This window comes from Colobus angolensis, unplaced genomic scaffold, assembly GCF_000951035.1.
Source record: "Colobus angolensis palliatus isolate OR3802 unplaced genomic scaffold, Cang.pa_1.0 Scaffold24, whole genome shotgun sequence".
In the NCBI taxonomy this organism is placed as follows: domain Eukaryota; kingdom Metazoa; phylum Chordata; class Mammalia; order Primates; family Cercopithecidae; genus Colobus; species Colobus angolensis.
This window is the reverse complement of record NW_012115599.1, coordinates 6,387,965-6,398,232: the sequence shown is the minus strand read 5'-3', so window position 1 is coordinate 6,398,232 and position 10,268 is coordinate 6,387,965.

Here is a 10,268-nt window from a genome sequence, read left to right as displayed (position 1 = left end):
ATTGCTGAATCAAATGGTAGATCTATTTTTAGTTCTTTGAGAAATCTCCATACTGTTTTCCACAGAGATTTTATTAATTTATATTTTCACCAATAGTTTATAAGTGTTCCCTTTTCACTACACCTATGCCAACATCTGTTGTTTTTCAACTTTTTAATAATGGCCTATCTGACTGAGGTAAGCTGGCATCTCATTGTGGTTTTAATTTATATTTCTCTGATGATTAGGGAGGTTGAACTTTTAAAAATATGTTTGTTGGCCACTTGTATATCTTCTTTCAAAAAATATTTGTTCATGTCATTTTCCTACTTTAATGGGATTTCTTTGTTTTTTATTATTATTAATATTTGCTGATTTGAGTTCCTTATAGATTTTGGATTATTAGTCCTTTTTCAAATATATAGTTTGTAAATACTTTCTCCCATACTGTAGGCTGTCTATTTGCTCTGTTGATTATTTTTTTCATTGTGAAGTAGTTTTTTGGTTTAATTAAGTCCGGTTTATTTCTTTTTGTTGCATTTGATTTTGGAGTTTTGGTCATAAATTCACTGCCTAGACCAATGTTCAGAAGAGTTTTTCCTAGGCTTTCTTCCAGAATTTTTATAGTTTTAGGTCTTACATTTAAGTCTTTAATCCATTTTGAGTATATGGTGAAAGATAAGGATTCCGTTTCATTCTTCTGCGTGGGGCCACACAATTTTCCCAGTATCATTTATCGAATAGAATTTCCTTTCCCAGGTGTATGTTTTTGTCTGTTTTGTCAAAGATCAGTTGGTTGTAGGTATTTGGCTTTATTTCTGGGGTCTCTATTCTGTTCTATTCTGTTCCATTGGTCTATGTATCTACTTTTATACCAGTGCCATGCTGTTTTGGTCACTGTAGTCTTGAAATATAATTTGAAGTCAGGTAATGTGATGCCTTCAGATGTATTCTTTTTGCTTAGGATTGTTTTGGCTGTTCAGGCTCTTCTTTGGTTCCATATGAACTTTATGGAGTCTCTTAAAGGCAGCAGATGTTTGGATTGTGGATTTTGTTTTTTTGGTTTGGAGATAAGGTCTCACTTTGTTGTTCAAACTGGAGTGCAGTAGCAGAATCATAGCTCGTTGTAATCTCAAACTCCTGGGTTCCAGTGATCCTCCAATTCCAGCCTTCTGAGTAGCTGGAACTAAAGACCCACACTACCATGCCCAGCTAGTATTTGTTTCATTTTTTGTAGAGACAGGCCTTGTTATGTTGCCTAGGCTGGTCTTGGCAATAAGACCTGCCCCCAAGCAATTCTCCCACGTCAGCTTCCCAAATTGTTGGGATTACAACCACAATGTCTAGCCTGGATTGTATTTTTCAATCCATTCTACCAATCTGTATTTTTTCGGGTAAGCATTTAGGCTACTTACTTTCAAAGTTAACACAGATATGTAAGATACTGTTCCAGTCATTATGTTGATTGTTAGCTAGTTGCTTTGTATTCTCCATTGTGTTATTGTTTTTAAACCCTTTGAGTTTTATAGTTTTGAGTGTTTTTATACTGGTGAGTGTCAACCTTTCATTTCAATATTTAGAACTACTTTTAGCATTTTTTCTAGTGCCAGTCTAGTAGTGAAAAACTCCTCCAGTGTTTGGTTGTCTGGGAAAGACTATTCTTCCTTCATGTATGAAATGTAGTTTTCAGGGTACAAAATTTTTGGCTGACAGTTATTCTGCTTAAGGAAACTAAAGATAAAACCCCAGTCCCTTCTGATTTATAAAGTTTTGACTGAGAAGTCTGCTGTTAGCCTGACAGGTTTTCCTTTATAAATTATCTGATTTTTTTCTCACTTTTCTTAGAATTCTTACCTTTCCATTGATTTTCGATAGCCTAATGACTGTATGCCTTGGTGATGTTCTTTTTGCAATTATTATTCCAGAAGTTCTTTGAGCTTCTTTTATCTGGATGTCTAAATCTCCGGCAAGACCAGGGAAGTTTTCCTCAATTATTCCTTCAAATACATCTTCCAAGTTTTTGTGTTTTTTCTTTTTCTCTTTCAGGAATACTTATGATTCTTAGGGTTGGATGTTTCATATAATCCTATATTTCTTGGAGACTGTGTTCATTTCTTTTAGTTTTTAAAAAAAAATTTGTTCATTTCGGGGTTAATTCAAAATTCTCCTCTTGGAGCTCTGAAATTCTTTCTTCTTGGTCTAGTTTAGCGTTAAAAGTTTCCACTGCATTTGGTAATTACCTAAATGAGTCTTTCATTTCCAGAAGTTCTGTTTGGTCTTTTAAGAATATAGCTATTTCTTTAGAAAAACTTTTATTCATGTCCTCAATTTTTTTAATGTATTGATGTTGGTTTTCAACTTTCTATTGGATCTCATTAAGCAACTTTGTAATCAATATTTTGAATTCTTTATCTGGTATTTCAAAGTTTTCATTTTAGTTTGGATTATTGCTGGAGAGTTAGTATGATCCTTTGGCGGTGTTGTAGAACTCTGTTTTTTCCTATTGATATAATTATTTTTCTAGTCCCTTCACATCTGAATAGATTATTTCTTCACATTGTTTTTAAATTTATTTCTGACAGGACTTGAGTTTTCTTTTTCCCCCTTGAGGTTGAGGTTTTGACTACAATATGTATGTAGTTTATGACCACCTAGCTTTGGCTCTGAGTGCTTTCAGTGGCAAAGACTATATGAGTTCCTTGGTAACAGAGAATCTTTGTATGATGGCTTTCTCAGATGCCACTTGTAGTAGTGATGTGCTAGGTGTCTGAGCAGGTTCACTGTCTTACATGGGCCAGGATGGCAGAGGTCTCATGAAGCTTATCTCATTCCCCAGTGATGAAGCTTCTCTCATTCCCCAGTGGTACACGCGTTTTCTTCCTCAGTATTTTTTTCACTGGGTTGAACAGTTCAGCTTTCAAGCCAATAAGAGACACCCCCAGGTAAGAACTACCTGTGGCTGAAGCAAGTGGGTATATGCAATACTCCAGTGGGGGACAAAAGTCCCATCCATGCCAGTGGTGGCTAGGGGAGCCTCTGGTGAAATGCACTGAGGTTTTTACAGTGAAAAGGCAGTGAGCTACCTCATCTCCACTACCAGGTCAACAGAAAAGCTATCTATTTCCCCACCATGCCCCTGACCCAGTGTTCTGGATATTCAGATCAGACAGTCACCTCTGTCTATCTATAGGAACACTGAAATTCCATGTGGAGAGACAGAGGGACTCCACCTCTCATGCAAGCCTGAGCCTGGAGGGTGCACCTCCCATGGGGACACAGTCACCCCCCGCCAAAATGCTCCAGTAAGACTGTCTATAGTACCTGCATGGAACTCCCATGGGAGAAACCCCAGATGTTTGCAGCAGTGGGTGGGAGGAAGAAGTCTCCTTCTCCAAGTCCTTTTTGGAGCACTTGGGCTACTTGACATCTGGGAAAGAACCTCAGTCTTCCCCCACTGAGCCCAGCACTGCCTTTGCTGAAAAAGGCACAAGCAGGAATTTCTGGGACACAAAAAAGCTTGCACTCTGGTTCCTTTTGTTCCACTGGGTGTTCTCTTGGCATGTCACACTCCCCCTTACCCTAAGTGTGGCAATTCCTGAGAGCCAGACTACTTATTGTGAAGCCCACTGCTCCTCTGGGTCCAGCCACCCTGTAGGGCTGTCACAGTACAGGCTGTGCTGGGGAATGGCTGCAAAGTATCTGGCGATGTGAAGAGACAAGGTTTGAAGGTCTCTGAGCAAAGCAAAGTCCCACAGTAGGTGCACACCCAGTACTGTGCCCAATACTACAGCCCAGGTCTAGGAGGAAAAGGAAGGATCCCAGCATGAGCTGGTAGCCCAGTGTAATGCTGTGAAGAAGTCCCCAAATTACAGCCCACTTCAGTACTTGGGCTCATGAGGGCAAAAAATCTCTTGAATTATGATAGCCAGCAGTCTGCCACCAGAGTTAAAGAGGCTGAAAATGCTCCCTACACTTTTATGGAATACTAGTTTTCTCAGGGTTTGATCTCTGTCAGCTTCTTGTGTCTTTGTGTGTGTTGTAGATTCTTCCAGTGAAATCTCTGGTAGGTTCCAGAACTTTCCTTTTAACATTCCATTTGGGCTATGATTATTCACCTGTAATTTTGGCTCTTCCTTCTGAGGAGAACTGGTCACTGACATCTCTAAGCAGCTGTTTGGAGTAGCTCTCCGATGCCTTAGGCTAGGGACTGGTCTGTGGGATGTGTAGTAGCTAGGGTTCTGCTTTTAGCTCCAGAGGGGACAATGTTGGGTGAAACTGAACCAGGATGACCTGTCCTCTGGTCTCCCAGCAGTGGGTGCAAGCACCAGCCAGGATGGGAGTAGCAGGGTATTGGTGTAGACATCATAAGATTTCCTTGGCTTTAGAAAGCTTTAGTGTGGTGGCTTTCTCAATTAACAGCTGTAGTAGTAACATACTGGGAAATTGAATAGGCTCAAAGCCTCCTGAGTGGCTGGAGTAGTGGGGGCAATGGTGTTACCAGAGGTCATACAAAAGTTTTCTTCTTCCCAAGTGCTGTGTTATTGTACCAGTAGATGTTGTAGCAGGCTGTGCTGGTTGACCTCTGGCCAGGAAGTGGTACTTGCAGGAGAGAGACAGCTGCGATGGTGGCTGTGGGATTTGCACTTGGTCTATATTACCTAGAGGGGATATTCAGATGTTCCGGGCAATGGAGCGGGCCATGAAACTCCCAAAAGTCCCTGTTTAGGTTCTGCTACCAAGGCAGGTGGCACCGCAAAGCTAGGTGAGGACTGAGTCGGACAAGTCTGTGCTCTGGTTCTCCAAGTGCAGGCACAAGTGGCAATCCCTATGGGAGTCAGAGAGCAGTAATTGGCTGCTGGGGTAATGTTCCAGGGAGAAGCAGAACTGCCTCTCCTGCACAAAAGACACCACACATAGAAAGAGGAGCAGCAGTTGACAGTGAGATCCACCCAGCTCCCAAGCACTTGAGAGAACAGATCTTATATCCATGGACTTCTGCTGGCAAAAAGCTGCCATAGCCAGCTGGGCCTTCGGCTGTCTGTGCTCAGAATGCAAAACGACTCCAGGCTTCAAGACTCCTGCTGGAGACAGAAACCAGGCCACATACTTCTGGGTTCGGCCTAAGAAGCAGGGGTGCCCAGCTCTCAGCCAGGGCAAGAGCATGCTTCCTGCTCACCTCTTGGTTCTGGCCTTGGGAGCTCATCCCTGCTCCTGATTAGATCACAAATATCACTTTGGAGCTTCTCTCAATCTGTGACCAGATTCTGAGTTAGCTGGGAGATTTCCATAGTGTCTTCTATGAGTTAGGATCAGGAATATCTTCCTTCTGTCCCCATTGGGTCTGGGAGTGTGTGCAAAGCACATCCTAATGCTACTTCTTCTTATATACTCCCCACCACTCACCAAATCAGCTCCAGTTCTGGGCAGGGTGAGGCACTCTCCCATGGCCTGGACTGTCCAGGTCCCCAGTGGGAATGTGTACCACAGAGACAGCCCCTCCATCTTCCACCCTCTGGAGACTCAGAGTTTTCTACCTGACTCGTGGTGCAAGTTCCCATCTGCTGCCCTTTTCAAAGTACCTAAACTTTCACTTTTTCTGTTGAGTTGCCATGTTCCTTCTTGGATAAAAGTCCACACCATGAGTCTCTACATCCTATTTTCCTCTTTCTGAGCAAATAAGGCATGCTAACAAAGCACACCATCTTGGAACAATATCTGCCATCTTGGAAAAAAAAAATCTACCAACTTTAACGTGAGCTTTCCCCCCAAGCCCACAATGTACTTGTATTGGTTTGTTTTTATGCTGCTAATAAAGACATACCCAAGACTGGGTAATTTATAAAGGAAAGAAGTTTAATGGACTCACAGTTCCACATAGCTTGGGGAGGTCTCACAATCAGGGCAGAAGGCAAAAGAGGAGCAAAGTCACGTCTTATCTGGTGGTTGGCAAGAGAGCAGGTGCATGGGGGCTCCACTTTATAAAACCATCATATCTCATGAGACTTATTGACTATCATGAGAACAACATGGGAAAGACACATCCCCATGATTCAGTGACCTCCCCCCAGGTTGCTCCCATGACACGCGGGAATTACAGGAGCTATAATTCAAGATGAGATTTGGGTGGAGAAACAGCCAAACCATATCATTCCACCTTTACCCCTCCAAAATCTCATGTCGTCACATTTCAAAATCAATCATGTCCTCCCAGTAGTCCCCTAAAGTGTCAACTCATTTCAGCATTAACTCAAAAGTCCACAGTCCAAAGTCTCATCTGAGACAAAGCAAGTCCCTTCAGCCTACGATCCTGTAAAATCAAAAGCAAGTTAGTCACTTCCCAGATACAATGAGGGTACAAGTATTGGGTAAATATACCCATTCCAAATGGGAGAAATTGGCCAAAACAAAGGGGCTACAGGCCCCATGCAAGTCCGAAATTCAATAGGGCAGTCATTAAACCTTAAAGTTCCAAAATGATGTGCTTTGACTCCATGTTTCACGTCCAGGCGATGCTGATACATGAGCTGGGTTCCCACAACCTTGGGCAGCTCCCCTCCCTGTGGCTTTGCAGGGTACATCTCCCCTTTTGCCTACTTTCACAGGCTGGCATTTAGTGTCTGTGGTACGTAGTGCCAGCTGTCGGTGGATCTACCATTCTGGGGTCTGGAGGATGGTAGCTCTCTTCTCACAGGTCCACTAGGCAGTGCTCCAGTGTGGACTCTGTGTAGGAGCTCTGACCCTAGCAGTGGTTCTCCATGAGGGCCCCACCTCTGTAGCAAACTTGTGCTTAGACATCTAGGCATTTCCATACATCTTCTGAAAACCAGGTGGAGGTTCCCAAACATCAATTCTTGACTTCTGTGTACCCACAGGCCCAACACCATGTGGAAGCTGCCAAGGCGTGGGACTTGCACCCTTTAAAACAATGGCCTGAACTGTACATTGGCCCCATTTAGCCACAGTTGGAGCTGAAACAGCTGGAATGCAAGGCACCATGTTTAGAGGCTGCATAGGGCAGATGGGCCCTGGCCCCAGCCCACAAAACCATTTTTCCCTCCTAGGCCTCCAGACCTGTGATGGAATGGGTTGTCATGAAGGTCTCGGACATGCCCTGGAAACATGTTTCTCAATGTCTTGGTGATTAGCATTTGGCTCCTCGTTACTTATGCAAATTTCTGCAGCCAGCTTTAGTTTCCCCAGAAAATGGGTTTTTCTTTCCTACTGCATCATCAGGCTGCAAATTTTCCAAACTTTTATGCTTGGTGACATCTTTGCCACTTAGAAATTTCTCCTACCAGATACCCCAAATCATCTCTCTCAAGTTCAAAGTTCCATAGATCTCTAGGGCAGAGACAAAATGCTGCCAGTATCTTTGCTAAAACATAACAAGAGTCACCTTTGCTCCAGTTCCCAATAAGTTCCTAATTTCCATCTGAGACCAGCTTAGCCTGGACTTTATTGTCCCTATCACTATCACCATTTTGGTCAAAGCCATTCAACAAGTCTCTAGGAAGTCCCAAACTTTCCTGCATCTTCCTGTCTTCTGTGCCCTCCAAACTGTTCCAACCGCTGCCTGTTACCTAGTTCCAAAGTCACTTCCACATTTTTTGGTATCTTTAGAGCAGCACCCTACTCCCAGTACCAATTTACTGTATTAGTTTGTTTTCACACTGCTAATAAAGACACACCCAATACTGGGTAATTTACAAGGGAAAGAGGTTTAAGGGACTCACAGTTCCACATGGCTGGGGAGTCTTCACAATGATGGTGGAAGGTAAAGGAGAAGCAAAGTCACATCTTACATTTCAGCTGGCAAGAGAGCATGTGCAGGGGCTCTCCCCTTTGTAAAACCATTAGATCTTGGGAAACTTATTCACTACCATGAGAACAGCATGGGAAAAACCCACCCCCATGATTCAATTACCTCCTACCAGGTCCCTTCCATGACACCTGGGAATTTTGGGAGCTACAATTCAAGATGAGATTTGGGTGGGGACACAGCCAAACCGTATTAGTATGTTTTCATACAAAATTTAAAAAAAAATTCTAAAGTATACAGATGCTGAGTTTTATAACTTCTAAATTCTTGTTCTTACTTTTTTCCTTCTTCTTCTCTCTGGTTACTATAAAAGAAGATGGTCAAATGCTCGTCTTTGGAAACATGATGAAAATACATAGAAACTAATATCATTCGCACACTCCATCAAAAGAACAAGAGGGAATAATGGCATTTAACACCATTGTGCCAGTTATATGGCAATGCATCTAGAAATGTCCCATCTTTAGATATGATAATCTGTGTTTCAACTGCCCTTAACAACACTAAATCAAGACTATTTTTGTCAGTGTTGTACCTCCAGTGTGTTTTCAGAAGAACAGCTAATCTGTATATGTTTCATTAATTTATAAATCATTGAATGTTGACTTAACATAGTTGGTGGATCCCTAAGAAAAGCTTCATTAGAAAATGAAGCTTTTTGGTTGGTAGGTGAGGTGGCTGGTTAAAGGAATTATACAACAATTTAGACGTCTGCCATCAACAGAATATTAAATTTCGAATCAGAGTTAGAAAATTCCAGCTTGGTGTGGCTCAAAGTGGTATTCAATTTTGAGGTTTGAGGTTTTCCTTGCTCCTGCTGACAAGAGAAAATCAGAAAAAATAAACACAAAAGGGCATCAACAGCATCTACTTTGATTCTCTACTTGGGAAAGTGGACATGGCTTGTCTTAGGAGTCAGAAGGGAAGTTCGTTTCATTGTCCCTGGATGTTGGATTATACTGGGCAGGAAGGGAGTAGTAGGAGCTACAGGAAGGTAGAGGGAGATCTGGTGAACAGCTGCCTAGTTAGGATGTTGCTTTTTGGACCCCCAGTGCATACTTTGGGCTTAGATAAGCAGAAGAGGTGTCAGGTAGCAACCAAGTCAGTGTGTGCCTCCTGCATTGTCTAAGTGCCTGAGGCAGCTCAGGAAGCTAAGAGGTGCTGCCAGAAATGGTATCTTTTTCCTTGTCAACACAATAACAAACATGAATGCAGCTGAGTAACTGGTTGCAAACGGAAGATCCTGCTCTGCTGGAATCTGAGATGGGGCACAAAACAACCCCCTACTCTGCCTTTTCCTCACCACAGGAGGGCCATAACTGTGTGTTGAATGCCAGCACACTAGCACCTCTCAGGTAGAGCAAACTACAGTTACCTGTGCTTCTAAACACCAAAAAAACCCACTAAAGACGCCAGCAAGCACAAAGCAGAAGAGCCCCTGAATGCCCCTAGGCTGCCTGTGATTGTCATTTTGAAGGATTGTTATTACTATGTTTTGACGCCAGTGGACATATTGAACTTCTTTCCTTAGTGCCATTGATGTCAGCAGGATCAAAGGTGTGTGTGCGTGTCTGTGTGCCTGCACAGGCATCACAAGAGGTGAGACAGATGAAACAGGAAGAGGGGAGAAAAAATGGGCAATTGAAGAAGGAATGAAAGATGAGGGTGGATGGGAGCCCTGATTGGAGGTTATGTGGCTCATGGAAGATGAATCATTCTATAACATAGTTCAAAGAGGGCAACAGCACACATATCTCCTTCAAAGGTATTCTGCCCCACTGAGCCACATTCTCTGAGCTTATTGTAGTGACTACAAATCCCATTTATTGTGGGCAAGACTGATCCCAGGTATGGAAAATATAGGCATTGGGTGCAAGCGAAGCTGTGCCTTCAAGCTAGTTTTGAGAGTAGTAACTACAGCAGATGAATCTTTACTCACTATGGTACAGATTTGTCCCTGCATGTTGAGTTAAACTTGGCAGGAATGAAGTAGAAGGAGATTTGGTATTTCTTTGTTATCTATTTTGTGCCATGTATGGTGATAAGTTCTGAGGATATAAAGATAAGTAAGAGATTATAGGCCAGTCCTAAGGAAATGTAGCGCTATCCCCTTCAGAATACAATAGAATGTATTTTATTTTATTTGTATTTATTTATTTATTTATTTTTGAGATGGAGTCTCGTTCTGTTGCCAAGGTTGGAGCGCAGTGGCGTGATGTTGGCTCACTGCAACCTCTGCCTCCTGGGTTCAAGAGATTCTCCTGCCTTAGCCCCCTGAGTAGCTGGGATTACAGGCACCTGCTACCACTCCTGGCTAGTTTCTTTGTATTTTTAGTAGAGATGGGATTTTGCCATGTTGGCCAGGCTGGTCTGAACTCCTGACCTCAGGTGATCCACCTGCCTTGGCCTCCCAAAGTGCTGGGATTAGAGGTGTGAGCCACTCTGGCCGGCCAGATGTGTTTTATAAAAA